Source organism: Equus caballus, chromosome 3 (genome assembly GCF_041296265.1).
Source record: "Equus caballus isolate H_3958 breed thoroughbred chromosome 3, TB-T2T, whole genome shotgun sequence".
In the NCBI taxonomy this organism is placed as follows: Eukaryota; Metazoa; Chordata; class Mammalia; order Perissodactyla; family Equidae; genus Equus; species Equus caballus.
Genome location: NC_091686.1, coordinates 94,059 through 115,088, shown reverse-complemented (window position 1 = coordinate 115,088; position 21,030 = coordinate 94,059). Strand labels below are relative to the sequence as shown.

The following is a 21,030-nucleotide window of genomic DNA, read 5'->3' as shown; positions in this document are numbered from 1 at the left end:
TACTCTCCAGTCCCCCCCACTCCCTGTCGACTTACATCAGGTCTTTACTCACTGATGTTACTTCCAGGGCCTTGGGCCTGTGAGTTTGAGACCCATAATTAGTCTCAGAGTTGGGAAGAAGGGAGCTCTCAGCCCAGCCCTAGCCTTGTTCCCTAAACACTGGTTTTTAGCCAGTTCCTTTTCTCCTCGCACCAGGAAATGAGGGAGCTGGGCACTTGAAAGACAAATTCTTATTTGGGAGGTGGACAGGAGACATACAGCAGGGCCACATTTAGTAAACACAGATGGAACTGAAGTGGACGTCCCCGTCCAGCCACTGGCTCAAGTTGGTAGTGGTCATAATCCTTATTTGCAAAGGAAGGACTTCTGGCTTTTCCGTTTGGTGGAAAAGACAATCCTACTACTCAAGGCAGGCAGGCAGGAAGGAATAGAAACTAGTCTCTGCTCTAAAAAACATTCCCCTGATTGCTGAAGGAAAGAAAGGAAAATAAGAAGAAGGAAGGTGGGGCCGGCCCCGTGGCCAAGTGCTCGGCTTTGGCAGCCCAGGGTTTCGCTGATTCAGATCCTGGGCGTGGACATGGCAGCACTCATCAGGCCACGCTGAGGCGGCATCCCACATGCCACAACTAAAAGGACCCACAACTATGATATACAACTATGTACTGGGAGTATTTGGGGGAGAAAAAGCAGAAAGAAAGAAAAAAAAAGATTGGCAACAGTTGTTAGCTCAGGTGCCAATCTTAAAAAGAAGAAGAAGAACATCGCAAAGAATAAAACCCCAGGACCAGATGGCTTTCCTGGGGAATTCTACCAAACTTTCAGAGAGGATTTAATACCTATCCTTTTCAAGCTATTCCAAAAAATCTTTTTTTTTCTTACTTCCCTGAGTATTTTTTCCTTATCTTTCCTTTTTGCCAATTTTACTACTATGTGCCTTGGGGTAGCTCTTTTTACATTGACAAATCTAGGAGATGTAAAACCCTCCTCTACACACATTTCTCTGTTGATCCCTAGATTTGGGAAGTTCTCTGCAATAATTTCGTTAAGCACACTTTCTGCTCCATTTTCCTTTTCCATATTCTCGGGAATTCCTATGATCCTTATGTTTTTACTCTTCATTGAATCCATTATCTCTTGGAGATTTTCCTCATTTTTTTTAATTCTTAGTTCTCTTTCTTCCTCTGTCTGGAGCCATTCAGCCTGTCTATCTTCAATTATGTTAATTTGCTCTTCTATGGTGTCTACACGGGCATTCAGGGAATCCGTATTCTGTTTTATCTGGTCCATTGTGTTTTTCATCTCAAGTAATTCTGTTTGATTCTTCTTTATGATTTCAAACTCTTTTGTGAAGTAACTCCAGAACTCGGCTTGTTTCTCTATCTTTCTCTCTACCTCATTGAGTTTTTTGATTATAGCTGCTCTGAATTCATTATCACTTAGTTTACCTAATTCCAAGTCCTCAGGACTTAATTCTGTGTTTTTATTGTTTTCCTTCTGGTCTGGGGCTTTTATAAATTGCTGGATGGTAGAAGAGCGGTTTTTTCTCATGGTGGTAGAATTCGGTTGCAGTTAAAGCCTGTGGCCACTAGATGGGGGTCGAGAGCGGCGTGTTAGCTCTCCACCTTGGGGCAAGATGGCTGCGCCCACTGGCTTTGCCGGCGGGGAGGGGCTGTTACTCACACACGCCGGTCTGGGTTCAGATCAGTTCTGTTCTCTGGTCTCCCAAGACCCTTGGTTTATGGGGTCCCCGTGGATGGAAGCTTTCCCCCCATCAGCGGGTCTCCACTGAACCAGCGGCAGGAGTCCTGGATGATCCCCCAGTCGCGCGGCCCCTCCCCTGCTCCTCCCCGACCCGCACGGCAGTGATCGCAGACTCTAAGGGAGGAAGCAATGTTCTCTCCTACCGTTCCAGCGCCTCTGAGGCCGTAAGTAGGGTTTATGATCTCCGCCTTCTTGGTATTGTAGGTCTCTAACGAGCTGGCATTATGTTTATTCTCTGAAATTCAGTTCTTCCAATCTTTTGTTGTATTTTAGAGGAGAGAGAATCCCAGGTCAGCTCACCCCACCATTTTGCTCCGCCCCTTCTCCTGTTTCCAGTTTTTAAACTTATTTTTATGACATAAAAGTCAGATAGGCTCGTTAGAAATAACAGAAAGCTGTAAAGAAGCTGGAAGGCACTCCCTGATCTCACTGATTGGTTGTGACCTGAAGTTTGGAGCCCAGGCCTAGAGACGCGTGCGACTCTGGACCTCTGGCCTCTCCTCTCTCCACTCCCTGCATTCACTGTGCTCCAATCACAGTGGTCTTTGTTCTACCTGGTCCTGCCTTTGTGCACAACTGTTGCCCTGGAGCCTGGAGTACTCGGCCCCACCCCACCCCATTTCTTCATGCCTGGCTCTTTCAAATATTTTAGGTTTTAACTCAAATATTGAAGGCCCAACTCTTTCCCTGCCACCCAGTCACTTTCTAACGTATCACTGAACTTATTTATTTATTTTGATGAGGAAGATTGGCCCTGACCTAACATCTGTGCCAGTCTTCCTCTATTTTATATGTGGGATGCTGCCACAGCATGGTTCAATGAGTGGTGTGTGGGTCTGTGTCAGGGATCCAAGCCCCCAAACCCCAGGCTGTGGAGGCAGAGTGTGCAAACATAACCCACTATGTCACCAGGCAGCCCCTGAACTTATTTTTTTATAGTCCTTATAACCACGTAAATGTGTCGTCTTTACTGGTTCCCTTGTTTAATTGTGGTCTCCCCAAGTTAAAATGGAAGCTCCATGAGAGTAAGAACATCCACCCCTGTATTGTGCCTGACCACTGTCCCTGGCCATAATAGGTACTTAATATTTGTTGAATGACTGATCAATACTTTTTGCTTTACAAAGGATTTTCATATACATGAGCTTTTATAATCTCAGTTAATACCCTCAGTATAATCTCAGAGGGTATGGATTATGAAATTCATTTTCTAATTCAAGGAATGGAGGCTCAGACAGGTGGAGGAATTTACTTGAGATTGTAAAGCCAATCCCTAGTACATGTGGGCCTGGAACTCAGGTGTCATAACATCCAGTTCACCGTGGTCATTCTGCCTCCTTGATGCTGTGCTTTAAGGTGAAGATGAAGATTTTTCCATTTGCTTCTTTTCCTCTCTTGGCAAATGTTCTCTTGGCTTATCTTCCCCAGACCAAAGGAGAAATTGATGACTGGTTGGTTGGTCCTTTTCATAAGGTGGCTTAGTCATCTTTTTGTGCAGTCTTGGACAGAAGGACTGTTAATGAGCTTGGCATGTACAGCCCCAAGACCAGCAGGAGGCTGGAGGAGGAGGAAAATCTTGGACGGATGTCTAGTTGCTCATGGAGTGAGTCAACCCAGAAGGTCAAGGCTGTCTTAGATTCATTGACCTTTGGGAACTGCTTGTCAGGGAATAATCAGTCCTTTCTAGCAAATTTCTGGATCATGGCATGATGTGGTGGTGGGATTGTCTTTGTCTTAGCCCACTGTGCAGAATCTGTCAGTTGATTATCCAAACAACCCATTCTCCAGTCCTTTCTACTCATCAGCACAGCTCATGTACACCTATACAGATAGAAACTTCCAGAGACTGCTTTCTAGGTGTCCTTTCCAACTAGAAATGGGCCTGTGACCTGAACTGGCCAATGACATCCTAAGGGAAATCTCCTTGGTAGCAAATGGGAGATTCTGGGAAAGAATTAATGCAAGATAAAAGAGATGTGAAGGAGGAGAAGCTCTCTTCTCCCTTCCTGGTTGTGAGCACTGCTGTGTGGTGATGTGATCCCTTGGAGCTCCTGTGGTTGTCTTGTAACCATGAGGGGAACATCGTCATCATGGTGAGGACAGCAGGTGAAAAGGTGGAGAGAGCCTGGACTTTAATGACCTCACTGGGCCACTGAACCAACCCTTGAAAATTCCTCTGGACTTCTTAGAAAAGAGGAGAATAAATATCCTTATTGTTTAAGGCATTTTTAGTTGGGTGTTCTCTGCCAAATTTGAAACAGCTGAAAGTATCCTAAAAGATATTTCCAATTTAGTCTCAGAGAGCCCTGCATACAAGTTGCTGTGTTATTAAAATGGAAACTCGGTTTTCTTATACCTTACCCAGCTGTGGAGAGGGAGACGTCCTACTGATGGTAACAACTATTACTTTTTTCCCAGCTCTGGTCCCCACCCGCATGGAGCAGGACCTCCTGTGGTGACATCCCCCTTCCCTCCACCACAAAGTCTCACCCAGTTATTTCTCATAGTCTTCAGGGTTGTCTCAAGTGAGCTCGTATCTGCTTCTCGTGAAGCCTCTTGATGGTACATCTTCAAATTATCTCCCCTCCTTGTTAATGCGGGAAGAGCACTGAAGTGGGAATGAAGAGATTTGCTTCTTGTCTAGACTCTGCCATTGACCCACAAAATGGCCTTGGATAATCCCCTTCCTCCTGCTGGGCTCCAGCTGCCATCTGGACCGTGATGAGGTAGGTGGACAATATCATCTCTGAGGTGTGTCTTGGCAGTGCGGTGCTTGGATCCTAAGTTCCTGTCCTCAGAGGTTGGGTCTACAGTGTGTGCCAGCTGGGAGCACAGTCCCTGTGTCAACTCCTGGGGCTGACTCATGGGCTTCTGCTTTGCCTTCACCTGCCAGTCCAGTGGGCAGAGCCAGGGCCTGCCAGGAGCCTACTGAAGGTGGATGTTGGCAAAGAGGAGCTTTGCTGATACCTGGGGGTCTGAGAGGTGGTGGGGAGGGAGTATGTGGGTGGCTGGCCCCTCCTCTGCATCGAAATCAAGAACAAGGCCGTCTGTCTGTGCTGGGAATGCACGCATTAGGGACTTTACCTTGGCAAGGGTTTGTTCCAGTGAAGACCTGCAGATGGAGTCAGCATTTACTGGGGCTAGGGTAAGAGGATAGGGAAGGGAGCACACCAGGCAGAGGGAATAGCATGTACAATGGCCCTGAGGTGAGGGAGAGTGTGATATTTGAGCACCTGAAAGAAGTGAGTGAGGGAGTCGCAGAGATGGGCTGGAGGAGGCAGGAGGCAGCATGCACAAGGTCCTGCTGGCTGTGGTGAGGATGTTGAGCCCGAATGTGAGACCAGTGGGAAGACTCTGAAAGGCTTGAGGGGGACATGGCTGGACCCACAGTTTGGCTGCAGTGAGGAGAAAGGGTAGAGTAGAGCCCAAGTGGGTGTGTGTGAGGTTAACACAGTCACTTCGCCAGAGGCAATGGTGCCTTGAAACTAGACTGGTGGGGCAGAGATGGAGAGAAGAGGATGGGTTTGAAATATACATCAGAGGAAAAACCATGTGGCACTGATTTGGCTACAGAGGTTGAGGCAAAGGAGGTATCAGAAGTAACTCTGGGGGGCCGGCCCAGTGGTGCAGTGGTTAAGTTCGCACGTTCCACTTCTCAGTGGCCTGGGGTTTGCTGGTTTGGATCCAGGGTGAGGACATGCCACCGCTTGGCAAAAGCCATGCTGTGGTAGGCGTCCCACATATAAAGTAGAGGAAGATGGGCACAGATGTTAGCTCTGGGCCAGGCTTCCTCAGCAAAAAGAGGAGGATTGGCAGCAGTTAGCTCAGGGGTAATCTTCCTCAAAAAAAAGAAGAAGAAGAAGAAGAAGAAGTAACTCCATTAATTCTGGATTCTGCAGCTGTGTGAAAGGTGGTGTCATTGGCAAGGTGAAGAACTCTGGCGGAGGATGGGTCTACAGGGATGCTCAAATTCATCTTGGATTTAATGAGCTTCAGGTCCATTTGACACATCTGAGTGGGGTTCTGTTCGTGAGTTAAGGTTAAGTTCGTGAGTTAAACCAGCCATGCAAGTTTTGCTAGCCATGGTGAGGTCATTGCACCTGATCTGAGAGCAACGAGAAGCCTTTGAAGGGTTTTAAGCGGCGGGGGACCTGCTTTTGGCTTCAGTGTGAGAATAGATCAGAAGGAAGCCAGAGAGAAGGTAGGGGATCTCTTGAGAGGTGAAGACACATCTGAGTACATGGCAATCACAGCAGGGATGCCGATGAGACCACTGAGAAGAGCAGAGGCAAGAAGGGGCTTCAGGCTCCTCACTCTCCCATGGGACATGGGCAGCCTACCCTACTCTGCATCTGGGTCTCCCCATTGAAAATGAGCACCTTGGTTTGCATGGTCAGGCTTCCTCAGGCTCTGGCACCCAAGTTTGTGATGGCTGCATCTGCTGCCCTCCAGGCCTCTCTCAGAAACAGATCAGTGTTTCCACTGTAGGGGAGGCTGGAGAAGGGTCTCTGCAGGGCCAGGGAGAGACCCCCAGGCTGAGGGAGGCCAGAATGCAGCAAAGCCTTTTTGCTCACCTTGTGCTCTGGAGGAGAGAGTTAGGATTTGCAAGGGAGAGGCTGGCAACAGTATACAGATGGAAGTTCTGCAATTGCATTTCTGTGCCTGACAGCTCCTGGAGCACTGCATCGGGGGGGCTGCCGGTCCCTGCCAACTAGCCACAGAGGGAAATTGGCTCCAAAACTGGGACAAGCTTCAAATGCTGTTCTGGGAAGACCAGGGCTGGGAAAGGGGTGGCTTGGGGCTGGTTTCCTCCTGCACTGACATGGAGGATCTGGAAGGCCAAGCGCTGCCCGGGATGCAGTCTGGGGCGCGGGTGGGGTAAGCATGCACTGGGTTCCAGCATTGATGGTTTATGTCAATGTCTGCTAACTGTTGCTTGTTTGAGACAAGATAAATATAGAAATTGTTAGCCTTTAGAAACATCATAGAAATTTGAAAAAACCAATTTTATTTCTGTTGAATCTAATAAAAAATGTGGGCTCTCTTTTGTAGGTCTTTGTGTTTTTATTTCATTTTTCTAATAGTTCATTGTTATTGTATATTACAAAAGTATCAGTCTGCAAAAAATTGGAAATAAAAATGAACCAAGGTATTTCAGCCCATATAGTATGAGAAGTGCTGGTCTAGGTTATCTTGGGCAATCACTTTTCTTCTCTAGGCCTCAGTTTCTCCATATGTAAATAAATGATGAGCATGTTTGGAGGTTTAGGGGAGCTTTCCGCTCTGAATTCTCTTTCATTCAAGAAATATTTATTGGGCATCTTCTTTGTGCCAGGCACAGTACAGAAAGCTCAGAATACGATGGTGAGAAATAACAGAAGTGTCCCAGCACTCTTGCAGCTTACAGTCTGGTGGGGGAAGGCTGACAGGAGAAAACAAGCACAAATACAAGAATACAGTTACAGACTGGTAAGTGCAAGGAAGGAGAGGATTGGATCAACAGAGGAGGCTGTCCTTCCTTGATGGTCCAGGCAAGATTTCCTGAAGAAGGGAAGTTTGAGCTGGACGCTGAGAGATTGTAGGAGATGATTAGGTGAGGAGAGGGGAAGAGGAAGAGTCTTCATGCCCTATCTCCTGTTTGCCCTTCGGGATCCACTTTATACTCTTCTCCATCCTGCTCTGTGCCCAGGGGGGATGACCTCCAGGGACTGCCTAACCAGGCTCTTGCTTCCAGTTGAGTTTGGCCAATGGGAGGCACCCCCAGGAGATGAGTGGGAGGGAGCAGAGTGAGGTTGTGGTATTTAGTCCCCTGGCTCCCTCCCTGTCTGGGGTAACATTCTTCTACTTATGGCCACAACCTCTGTGGCAACCACAAGACAAATCTGACTGCAGGAAGCATCATTAACTGAGGGCCCTAGTTGCTGTGCTCTGAAATCCATCCCTGCATTGCACCAAGGCCGTGTTTTGCATGGGCTGCCCCCAGCCAATGCCTATGTGCAGTAGGGATACTAAGGCATTCCTGAGAGACACCGGACTCTTCTGATGGCCAATTTCGGCTCTGACAACCTTGACGAAACTTCCTTAGTCCACCCAGCAGTTAAGGATGCTCGTACCCGTCCTTCCTTCCTATCCTTCCTTCCCTCTATTCTTCATTTGGGGTCAAACTTACATCATGTTTAATGGTTCTCCCAGCCTTTGTGGGTTCCCTCCCCATTTCCTCTCATAAACATTTTCCTTAATAAAATCCTTGCATGTTTAATCTTATCTCAGCATCTGCTTCTTGGACAACCTGCATTTGTTGACAGACCCTTCACTTTCAACTCTCAGCTTCACCTGCTCCCTCTACTTGCCTCTTCAGGCCTGGCTGTGATTCCAGCTGTTGCTAGTCTCTGGGTGTTGTTTCCCTTAGCCCTGTTTGTGACGTTTCGAGAAGTCTTATCATTAAACTCTATTAAGTAAGTTACTGTTACAGACTGAATGTTCATGTCCCCTAAAAGTTCGTGTGTTGAAACTTAGTCCTCTTGGTGTTCGGAGGTGGGGCCTTTGGGTAGAGCCCTCATGAACGAGATGAGTGCCCTTATAAAAGAGACCCCAGAGAGATGATCCCTTACCCCTTTACCATGCGCAGTCACAGCAAAAAGACAATTGTCTATGAACCAGAAAGCAGGCCCTCACCAGACATGGAATCTGCCAGCACCTTGATCTTGGACTTTCCAGCCTCTAGAACTGTGGGAAACAAATTTCTGTTGTCTATAAGCCACCCAGTCCATGGTATTGTGTTATAGCAGCCCAAATGAATGAATTCAGTTACCTCTTTTGAATGTTCCACTTGTTTTCTGCTAGGACTCTGACTGATACCACACTCCAGGACAAGAGAACAGCTTGTGCAATGACCCAATGTGAGGGAAGGCTTGGTATCTCTGTGGAGATGAGGATAGTCAGTGAGGCTGAAGTACAGAGAACAAGGAGGGCAGGGGGGAAGAAATACAAGATGGCATGGGTCTATATCCAAAAAGTGTCACAAAAAAATCTTTGAAGAATTTTAAGCAAAGATGTAATAACATCAAACTTGCATATTGAAAAGCTGACCTGGCTATATTGTGAAGAATAGATCCACAGAGTGGATGTAGGGAGAGTACTTGGAAGGCTACTGGAATGGTCTAGGTGAGAGATGACAGTGGCTTGGACCAGGTAGTTGGCAGTGACAATAGAGAGTAGCAAGTGGAATTGGTAGCACTTGAACCCTAGTGGTTAGATACTAGGGTTCAGGAAGAAGGAGGTGAAAAGAATGACTCCTAGTCTTTGGCTGATATATTTGAATGGAAGGACATAGGTGCCACTTATTGAGATACTGTACACTGGAAGGGGATCAGCTTTTTGAGGTGATTTGGGGAGATCATGAGTTTGATCTCAGATGTGCTGAATTTGAGGTGCCATTGAGACTGCTAAATGGGGAGACAAGTAAGCAGCTGAAACCAGGTCTATATAATCTGCAAAGGAGAGGTCTAGGGTGAAGATAGACATTTTGGTGTCATTTGTACATATATAGGTATGAATGATATTTCTTGGGGAGAGAGAAGAAAATTAGAGGAAACAGGTTTTAGGGATTTCATGGCCTTGGATTTGGCAATGGCTTCTTAGATATGATATCAAAAACATGAGCAACAGGAGAAAAAGTAGATACATTGGACTTTATCAAAATTAAAACCTTTTGTACATCAAAGGACATTATCAGCAAAGTGAAAAGACAACCGACAGAATAGGAGAAAATGTTTGGTAATCATATATCTGATAAGGGTTAAATATCTGGATATATAAAGAACTCCTACAACTCAACAATAAAAGATGAACAATTCAATTGAAAAATGGGCAAAGGACTTAATAGACATTTCTCCAAAGAAGATGTACAAATGACTAATAAGCATATGAAAAGGTGCTCAACATCATTAGTCATTAGGTAAGTGCAAATCAAAACCACAATGAGATACCACTTCATACCTACTAGGATGGCTATAATCAAAAAATGGAAAATAAATGTTGATGAGGATGTGGAGAAATTGGAACTCCTGTGCGTTGCTGGTAGGACTATCAAATTGTGCAGCCCCTGTGGAAAACAGTATGGCAGTTCCTCATAGCTAAACATAGAATTAGCATATGACCCAGCAGTGCCACTCCTAGGTTTATGTTCAAAGGAATTGAAAGCAAAGACTCCAACAGATATTTGTATGCCAATGTTTATTCCAGCATTATTCACAATAGCCAAAAGGTGGAAACAACTCAAGTGTCCATCAACAGATGACTGGATAAACAAAATGTGGCATATACATACAATGGAATATTATTCAGTCATAAAAAGGAACGATGTTCTGATACATGTTACAACATGGATGAACCTTCAAAACATTATGCTAAGTGGAATAAGGCAGACAGAAAAGGACAAATATTGTATAATTCCACTTATCTGAGGTATATAGAATAGGCAATTTCATAGGGACAGAAAGGAGAGTAAAGGCTGGAGGGAGGAGACAATAGGGAGTTATTGTTTAGTGGTTACAAAGTTTCTGTTTGTGATGATATAAAGGTTTTGGAAATGGTGATGGCTGTACAACAATATGAATGTAATTAATGCTACTGAATCATACACTAAAAAGTGGTTAAAATGTAAAATTTTGTTATATATATCTTACCACAATTTAAAAAATTAAAGTAATATGTCAAAAACCATTGACCTGTACAATTTAAATGAGTGAATTGTATGAGATGTGAAAAATAAGTCTTTTTTTTTAAAAAAAGGTTTTAGGACTGAGCCTTGAGGAATTTCATCATTTAATGGTCCAGTAGAGAAGAGTAGGTCTTCCAGCAGACTGAGCATGAGAGGCCAAATTGATAGGAAACTCTGGACAGCAAGGTGTCACAGAAGTCTGTGAAGAGGGTCCTTTCAGTATGTGGGCATGGCCAAGAGGTCAAATGCTGTTGCAAGGAAAGACAAAGTGGAAATCACAGACTACTTTGGATTCAGCAAGGTGGAGGTCATTGGTGATCTTGGTGAGACTTTTTTGGTGGAGTGGCCCAGCAGGATGTCATATTTTAGTGGGTTGAGTGAGTGGGAGGTGAGGAAGTGGTAATACTGAGTGTAGCTGCATGCCCTCTTGTCTCTTCCCTGTGTCGGGGCTAAACGTAGGGGCCCTGGCTCATTTTGCTCCTGATGGAAGTGAATGTCCAACCTCCATGCTTGCTCTCTGAGTCTCTGGGCTCCCTCTGGGCTGAAGCCAAGATTCTTTTCAGAATTCATGACCACTGCCAACCCCAGATTTCAGTGTACTTTGCCTAAAATCTAACAGTCTGCTTCTCTAGTGCTTTATTTTCAAGAATCATCAGGAGACACTCAATTTACAACCAGAGATAGTTGAGAAATGAATGAAGAATAAATAAGAGACTGCAAAGCGTGGTGGAAAGAGGTCCAATGGGATTTAGCTTTGACTTGGCAACCAGCTCTGCCTGGCCCAGGGCCAGGGCACCACAAAGATAAAGTAGGAGAGTCTGCTCTCCATGGTGCTGACCGCATTGCCCACTGGAGGCTGCAGCAGGTTTGTGTCTCTTGGATATTGGAAAGCATGTGATCCCTATCCTCCTCTCTGCCTTTTGCTGCCTAAGGCAGGTCTCCAACTTCCTGTTGGCCTCAGGGTCTAACGGGATGTTTTCTATATTGAACATCTCTTGTTTTTGCCTATCAAGCATCCAGTCCTCTTCTGATAATCATAACTTGATTTTTATTTTTGGAACCACTTTTTCCCCCCATCCTCGGTCCATATAGTTGAGGCAAATATGTGTTCTATGATGACACTTGGATAAGCCATAAAAATGTGATTTTTTGGGTCAGTGAGTCAACCTGGGATATTTGTGGAAACTATTGGGAAAGAGGAGCTTTTTTTCTTTTGTGATTATTATATTGGGAGAACTTTCTGGGGTCATCCCATGGAGAGGATACAGAAGCTGGCATAGGAGGAAAGCTGACCTGAGATAGAGAAAAAGGGAGAAGGAGATGGAGGAAGTACTGGGGACATCATTTGACCCCCTGGACACAGCTGTGCCTGAAACCAACATGCCCCTGAACCTTTCAATTATGTGCGATAATTGATACCAATCTTTTGACTAAACGTTTTTGAGTTGGATTTTTGTCACTTTAGACAAAGAGAATTCTAACTAATGCTACCAGTAAGAGCCCTTCTAGCTCTGTTGTTTTAGGAATTTACATGTCCTTCACAACAGAAACATAATATGTAATGTCAGCTACAGTGGATAGAAAGCAACTATTTCTCTAGTGCCTTCTTCTCAACAATGGAAGATGGGATTTTATTTATTTTCTTTTTTTTTTTTAGGAATATTAGCCCTGAGCTAACATCTGCCAATTCTCCTCTTTTTTCTGAGGAAACCTGGCCCTGAGCTAACATCTGTGCCCATCTTCCTCTACTTTATATGTGGGACGCCTACCACAGCATGGCTTGCCACGCCATGCCATTTCTGCACCCGGGATCCGAACCGGCGAACCCCGGGCTGCCAAAGCGGAGCGTGGGCACTTAACCACTGTGCCACCAGCCAGGCCGGAAGATGGGATTTTAAAAAACAGCTATTGATATATATTTTATGTCCCATAGAAGTAACCCACTTTTAAGTGCACAATTCAATGATTTTTATTAAATTTTCAGGGTTGTAAAATGCACTTTTAGAACACTTTCATCACGCCAAAAAGATTTCTCGTGTTCATTTGCAGTCAATCCCTGTTCCTAACCCCGGTTTGAGGCAACCATTAATCTGATATTTGTCTATAGATTTGTTTTTTCTGGGCATTTAATATAAATGGAATCATACAACATGTGGCCCTTTGTATCTGGCTTCTTTTCACTTAAAATAATGTTTTTGGGGTTCATCCCTGTTGTTGCATCAGTAGTTCATTCCTTTTCGTTGCTGAGTATTCCATTGCGTGGGTGTACCACATTTTATTTATCCATTCACCAGTAGATGGACATGTGGATTGTTTCCATCTTTTGGGTATTATGAATAAAGCTTCTATGAACATTTGGATACAGGTCTTTGTGTGACCATTTGTTTTCATTTCTCTTGGGTAAATACCTAGGAGTAGAATTTCTGGGTTGTATGGTAAGTTTTATGTTTAACTTTTTAAGAAACTATTTTCCACAGAGGCTTCGCCAGCAGGACATGAGGATTCTTTTTTCTCCACATCCTCATCAACACTTGCTATTGTCTGTCTTTTTTTTATTTTATTTTATTGTCTGTCTTTTTGATTGTAGAAATTCCGGTAGGTGTGAAGTGGTATGTCATTATGGTGTTAATTTACATTTCTCTAATGACTAATGATATTGAACATCTGGTCATGTGCTTATTAGCCATTGCATATTTTCTTTGGCAAAATATATATTCAAATCCTTTGTCCATTTAAAAAATTGTATTTTTTGTCTTCTTATTGAGTGGCAAGTATTCTTTGTATATTCTGGATTTAAGGTTTTTGTCAGATATATGATTTGTAAATAATTAGGAAATGGGATTTTAAATCTAGAAGCTAATGATTCCTACCTATTTCTTCATGCCAGTGTCGGCCTTGGCATATCCTAGAAATAGTTAAAATCTGCCTTCAAACCTGGGCTTATGTCCTACTTCCAAGCTGGGTTCCTCTCTCCCCCAGAATTAAGCCCTCACCGTAGTTAGTTTTCTTAGCTGCAAACAACAGACACCAACTTGGGCTAAATTAAGTGAAAGGAAATTTGTTGGAAGGACTCCTGGAGCTGTTGGCCAAGTCATGCTTAGGCCACATGCCCACTCCCTGTCTGTTCCAGGTGGGGAGGGGACAGGCCTGGTTACTTTGCTTTCCTCAGAGTTGGTAGGACCCTTGATTTACTCTCCCACCAAGACTCCACACAATGGAGGAGAGATCATTCCCCAGAGGGAAATCAGGATGCTGTTAAAATGGGGCAAGTAGATGCTGGGTAGCCAAAAAATGTGTACATACTATAGAATCTTCATCAGAGAAGGGTTGGAACTTCCTAGCAATGACTCCAACATGACCACATCTTGTAAAGAGCTGTCTGTCTGTAGGATTAAGACGAGACACAATTATTTGGAACACATTTCTCTGATGCTAGAGATTCTCAAAATAATAAATATTTGTGGAATTTGAAGAAAATTCAGTAAATAGAACCAATGAGCAGAGATTAGGAGGGAGAATATTTCCACTCAATATAAGGATGGGATCTGTGATGGTCAAGGTTTTCCCATGATGGAATGGGCTTCCCTAGAGGCAGTGAGCTCCCCAGCTCTGGATGTGTGTGCAGGCTGAGGCTGGATGGGATGTTGCAGTGAGAATGGGGTGTGTCTTCCTATGGTTAGCTGTATGTTTCAGCTTGACTGGTCCAGATGTTTGGTTAAACGTTATTCCGGGTGTGTCTGTGACGGTGTTTCTGGATGAGATGAACATGTGAATTGGTAGACTGAGTAAAGCAGATTGCCCTCCCCAATATGTGAGTGGGCCCCATCCAATCCGTTGGAGGCCTGAGCAGAACAAAGATGCTGAGTAAGGGAGAATTCTCTCTCTGCCTGAGTGAGCTGGGACATTGGTCTTCTCCTGCCTTCAGACCTGGCTTCAGAATGAATCTTACACCATCTGCCCTCCTGGTGCTCAGGACTTCTAGCTTGCTGACTGCACATTTTGATAATTCTCAATCTCCATAATCATGTGAGCCGATTTTTTATAATAAATAAATATATATTATTGGTTCTATTTCTCTGAGAACACTAATACAATGTCACAGGCAAACTAGCAAGATGAACTTGGAGGTCTTCTCTGTGCCAGGAATCTTTGATTCCACAGTTCTGCCTGTGTAGGCTGCTGGTCCTGATTTGGCTTTGGCCGGGGTGGATGCTGCTGACACAGTCTCCCAGACCCAGAGCATAATCATAGCTCTGTTTCTGTTTTCCTTTCTTCATAGTGTATTTCTGAGTCTATTATTTCAAGATGTGGGCTTGAAATCCCAGGGGAGATTGTTTAGAGCTACGATGAGGTGTTGCTTGGCTTGGAGTCAAACAGACAGAGACAAAGCTTTTTGTCTTCTGTTCTTTTGGGGGCATGAGGATGAACTTGTTGGGCGAAGAAGGGAGGAGGGTGGGGCTGAAACACAGGCTCAGTCCTCCCATGTGGTGGCTACCGCTGTCTTTTCTGAGTCTCTTTCTTCCTCTTTGCCCTAGCTTAACCCTTAAATGACACCCTCCACGCACAAGTTGCCTTGTCCCCACTTGAGAAGACAGAGGTGGGATCAGAGGCATATGCCAATTCTATAAGAGGCAGGAGGAGAGGAGATGGGAGTGGTTTGGTTTTGGATTGCATCCATCAGTGGGCCCTGTCCCTCTCATGCCACAGGCTAATGCCCCTTTAGCTTATTGGTAACCCTCTGAATGGGCTCCAGTCTCAGCTTTGCCACCAGCCATCTATGTAACCTTGGATGAGTTCCCTCCTTTCTCTGACTCTTGATCCCTGATGTGTAAAAGGAGGGTTTTGCATGGCTCTGAGGCAGTTCCACCTGGTGGTTAATATGTGGGTTTAGAAGTCTTAGTTCTAGAACTTCCACCAGCTGTGGGCCCTTAGTCACACTGAGCCTTAGTTTCTCCATGTGTAAAGGGGGATGATAGTAGAGCAATGGTTCCCAAATGTGGCTGCACAATGAATCACCTGGGGTCTTCTTAAAAAAATACTGAGTCTGGGGGACGGCCCCGTGGCCGAGTGGTTAAGTTTGCATGCTCCACTTTGGTGGCTCCGGGTTTCACCAGTTCGAATCCTGGGCGCGGACATAGCACCGCTCATCAGGCCATGCTGAGGCAGCGTCCCACATGCCACAACTAGAAGGACCCACAACTAAAAATACATGACTGTGTACTGGAGGGCTCTACGGATAAAAAGGAAAAAAAAATTTTAACAAAAATACTGAGCCTGATTTTCATCCCCAGACATTCTGCTTTAATTGGTATTGAGATATGGCTGAACATTGGGAGTCTTTAAAGCTCCCAGGTAATTCTGGCATACAGCAACCTTTGGGAAGCACTGTAATAGTGTTTGGCCCTGGAGATTATATGCAAGAACTTGTGCAAAGCAGCCAGCATGGTTCAGCATGGCCAGCAGCTCCAGCAACTGCAGCTGGTAGGAATAAAGAGATGATGTCATGTTAGACACAAAGACTCCCAAACGGAGTGAACAGCCGTTTTCCTTGCTCTGACTTTTATGCTGCATAATGCTGCTCTTCTTCTCCATCCTCATTCAGGCAGTCGGCACTCATTTCCAAGGAAGAAGGTGGGGCTATCCTTTTAGAGAGAATATTGGGAGGATGAGCAGAGAGGGATAGACTTCCCTCTGTCTATTCACTCCCAAACATGTTTTCCAGAGAGCACCAGCTCTATTTCCATATGAACTACCAGCTCTGTGTGTGTATGTTCCAGATGTTCCCTGCAGCACCCTGCACCTGGAGGGCAGCTAGGCTTGACTAAAACCCCATAAACAACAGCCCTTGGAAGCCCAGAACCCTCTCTCCAATTTCTGTGTGGGTCCTCACGGCCCTCCTGCTTCCAAGCCTGGATCCCCAGGGCTGCCTCTGCTTCACATAACACCTGCTGGATGCAAAATGAACCTTTTCACCAACTTTCAGGACAAGCTCATTCCCACTAGGCATTTTATGAGTTCAATAAATTCTACTAGAGATTTAAGTGTCACAAGGAAGGGACACATCATGAAGCCTGTGACAAAGATACTTTCATTGACCAAACTCTACTCAGATTCCCCTGAACTCTCTTCTCAACTAGACCTGACTTTTGGACTTCCACATTCATATCTGCACTGTCCAATTTTAGCAAGAACTCTGCTAACTCAGTCTAACCAGAACCCCCAACCCTCAATACCTGATCACCCTCGATATCCAATCGGGTTCCTTATCTTCCACCATCCCCCAGGTGATGTGTGATCACCCTGGCCTGCCTTCAGAAAGAATCCTGTTAGGTTGGTGTAGCCCGAATCTCCCCTTACCCCTGATGTTTCCTCTCAGTGATCTTCCATCCTCTGGCCCCTGCCCTGCTCCTTGACTATAAATTCCTGCTGCCCACGCTGTACTCGAAATTGAGCCCGATCTCTCTCCTTCACTGCAGAAGTCCTTTCCAGTGGTCCCTATACCTGTTGTGATGGTCCCTCCTTGAGCAAAATCTTCCTTAGCATGCTCTAAGTGTCCTTTGAGTGCTTTTTTCTTTAACAGTTAGAATGAATGTTTTTTTCTCTGACAACTGCCACCTTCCTAGGTCGCACAAGATGCTTTTCTCTGTCACACAATCCCTACCTCAGCAAAACAAATTCCTCTCTTGGGCTCGCACACAAAGGGAAATGGAGGAATTTCCTTCCTAGTGTCTTTGGTGGGAGTGTGAATTGGTAAAGCATCTTTGCGGATATTTTGCAGTATTTATTTAAACTTAACATGCACTTACCCTTTGGCTCAGCAATTGCTCTTCTAAGAATTTTGCTTCATGCATACTTAGATACATATGAAATGAAAATTGCACAAGATTTTGCAAATGATTAGAAACAACCCAAATATTTGGTAGCATATAAATGTCTAAACAAATTGTGGTACTTCCATGTAATGAAATAATATCTAGCCATAGAAAGAATAAGGAAGCTCTTTATGAACTAATATGGAATGATTTCCAAGAGATATTAAATGAAAACAACAAGGTGCAGGTTAGAAACACACACATATTTGCTTGTATATGTATAAAACATCTCTGGGAGTCATATAAAATTAGTTGTTTGTGGGGAGGGAAACTGGGTGAGTGCAGGACAGGGCTAGCAGGGAAATTTTTACTGAAAATGCATCACCGTTTAAAAATTTGAAAGCTTGAAGTTAATGGTTTATTCAAAAACTAAGTTACAAGAAATAATAACAAAAAAGACTTAGCAGGGTGCTTGGCATGTAGTATGGATTCTATATATGGTAGCTTATTAGTAATTGTATTATTAGGGGCTTAGGAAGACCTAGTCCAATTTGGAGTCAGGTATGTAAATCAAAGGTAATTATGACACGAGAATGTTGTTGAGGGAAATGGTCTTTGAGGTTTTTGCTCTTTTAAAAGAGCAATTGGGCACATGCACGTTGACTTTGGAATTTGAAATGGACATATTTTTAAAAAAATTTTTATTGAGGTCAATAGTGTATAACATTGTAAAATTTCAAGTGTATGTTATTATTTATCAGTGTTCTGTATAGACTGCATCATGCTCACCATCAATAGTCTAGTTTTTATCTGCACCAAATATGTGCCCCTTTACCCCTTTCGCCCACCCCCAAACCCCCCTCTCTTGTAACCACTAATCTGTTCTCTTTGTCTACGTGTTCTTATTCTTCCACATATGAGTGAAGTTATATGGTGTTTGTCTTTGTCTGTCTTATTTCACTCAACATAAAACCTCAAGGTCCATTCATTTTGTTGCAAATGGGACAATTTTGTCTTTTTATGACTGAGTAGTATTCCATTGTGTATATATGTATAAGTATATATATATCTATCTTCTTTATCCAATCATCAGTTAATGGGCACTTGGGTTGCCTCCACATCTTGGCTATTGTGAATAATGCTGCAGTGAACATAGGGGTGCATAAGTTTCTTTGAATTGTTGATTTCAAGTTCTTTGGATAAATACCCAGTAGTGGGATAGCTGGATCATATGGTATTTTTATTTTTAATTTTTTGGGGAATCTCCATACTGTTTTCCATAGTGGCTGCATCAGTTTGCATTCCCGCCAACATTGTATGAGGGTTCCCTTTCCTCCACATCGTCTCCAATATTATTTTTTTGTCTTGGTGATTATAGCTATTCTAATGGGTGTAAGGGGATATCTTAGTGTAGTTTTGATTTGCATTTCCCTAATAATTAGTGATATTGAACATCTTTTCATGTGCCTGTTGGCCATCTGTATATCTTCTTTGGAAAGATGTCTGTTCATAACCTCTGCCCATTTCTTGATTAGGTTGTTTGGTTTTTTTGTTGTTGAGTTGTATGAGTTCTTATATATTTTGGAGACATGGTGTTTAAAAAGATCCTTCTAAGACCAATGTCAAAGAGTGTACTGCCTGGGGCTGGCCCCGTGGCTGAGTGGTTAAGTTCGCGCGTTCCGCTGCAGGTGGCCCAGTGTTTCGTTGGTTCGAATCCTGGGCGCAGACATGGCACTGCTCATCAAACCACGCTGAGGCAGCGTTCCACATGCCACAACTAGAAGGACCCACAATGAAGAATATACAACTATGTACCAGGGGGCTTTGGGGAGAAAAAGGAAAAAAATAAAATCTTAAAAAAAAAAAAAAGAGTGTACTGCCTATGTTTTCTTGTAGGAGTTTTATGGTTTCACATCTACCTTTAAGTCTTTAATCTATTTTGAGTTAATTTTAGTGTATGGTGCAAGATAGTGATCTACTTTCCTTCTTTTGCATGTGGCTGTCCAGTTTTCCCAACACCATTTATTGAAGAGACTTTCCTTTCTCCATTGTATGTTCTTGGCTCCGTTGTTGAAGATTGGCTGTCTATAGTTGTGTAGTTTTATGTCTGGGCTTTCAATTCTGTTCTATTGGTCTGTATGTCTGATTTTGTACCAGTACCATGCTGTTTTGATTACTGTATCTTTGTAGTATATTTTGAAGTTAGGGATTGTCATGCCTCCAGCTTTGTATTTTTTCTCAGGATTGCCTTTGCTATTCAGGGTCTTCTGTTGTTCCATATACATTTTCGGATTCTTTGTTCTGTTTCTGTGAAGAATGTCATTGGGATTCTGATTGGGATTGCATTGAATCTGTAGATTGCTTTAGGTAGTATGGACATTTTAACTATGTTTATTTGTATGACCCATGAGCACGGAATATCTTTCCATTTCTTTATGTTTTCTTCAATTTATTTCAATAATGTCTTATACTTTTCAGTGTATAGATCTTTCACCTCCTTGGTTAAATTTGTTCCTAGATATTTTATCCTTTTTGTTGTGATTGTAAATGGAATTGTATTCTTGGGTTCTCTTTCTCCAAGTTCACTACTAGAGTATAGAAATGCAACTGATTTTTGTAAGTTGATTTTGTACGCTGCCACTTTCCTATAGTTCTTGATTATTTCTAATAGTTTTTAATGGATTCTTTAGGGTCTTCTATATATAAAACATGTCATCTGCGAACAGTGAGAGTTTCACTTCTTCCTTGCCAACTAGGATACCTTTTATTTTTTTATCTTGCCTAACTACTCTGGCCAAAACCTCCAGTACTATGTTGAATAAGAGTGGTGAGAGTGGGCACCCTTGTCTTGTTCCTGTTCTCAGAGGGATGGTTTTCAGTTTTTCCATGTTGAGTGGGTTTACCATATATGACCTTTATCATGTTGAGGTAATTTCCTTCTATACCTATTTTATTGAGAGGTTTTTATCATAAACAGATGTTGGATCTTGTCAAATGCTTTCTCTGCATCTATTGCAATGATAATGTGGTTTTTATTCCTCATTTTGTTAATGTGGTGTATCACATTGATCGATTTGTGGATGTTGAGCCATGCCTGCATCCCTGGTACAAATACCACTTGATCATGATGTCTGATCCTTTTAATGTATTGCTGTATTCAGTTTGCCAGTATTTTGTTGAAGATTTTTGCATTTATGTTCATCAGCAACATTGGCCTGTAATTTTCCTTCTTTGTGTTGCCCTTTTCTGGTTTTGGGATCAGAGTGATGTTGGCCTCATAGAATGAGTTAGGAAGGATTCTGTCTTCTTCAATTTTTTGGAATAGTTTGAGAAGAATAGGTATTAGATCTTCTTTGAATGTTTGGTATAATTCTCCAGAGACGCCAGCTAGTCCTAAACTTTTGTGTTTTGGAATGCTTTTGATTACTGTTTCAATCTTTTTCCTTGTGATTGGTCTATTCAAATTCTCTATTTCTTCTTGATTCAGTTTTGGGAGGTTCTATGAGTCTAAGAATTTATCCATTTCTTCTAAGTTATCCAGTTTGTTGGCATATAGTTTTTCATAGTATTTTCTTATAATCCTTTGTATTTCTGTGGTATCTGTTGTAATTTCTCCTCTTTAATTTTTAATTTTATTTATTTGAGACTTCTCTCTTTTTTTCTTATGAGTCTGGCTAAGGGTTTGTCAATTTTGTTTATCTTCTCAAAGAACCAGCTCTTAGTTCATTGATCCTT

General features: G+C 43.3%; 1 protein-coding gene across 1 annotated transcript in view; it reads left to right on the top strand.

Annotated features, from left to right (window-relative positions):
* The first annotated feature begins 1,598 nt into the window (after window positions 1-1,598).
* Window positions 1,599-21,030, top strand: part of SHCBP1 (SHC binding and spindle associated 1) — a 69,336-nt gene continuing 49,904 nt past the window's right edge. The window contains exon 1 of the mRNA XM_005608237.4: window positions 1,599-1,925. The gene's annotated coding sequence lies outside the window, so the exon portion shown is untranslated. The remainder of the gene's footprint in view (window positions 1,926-21,030) is intronic.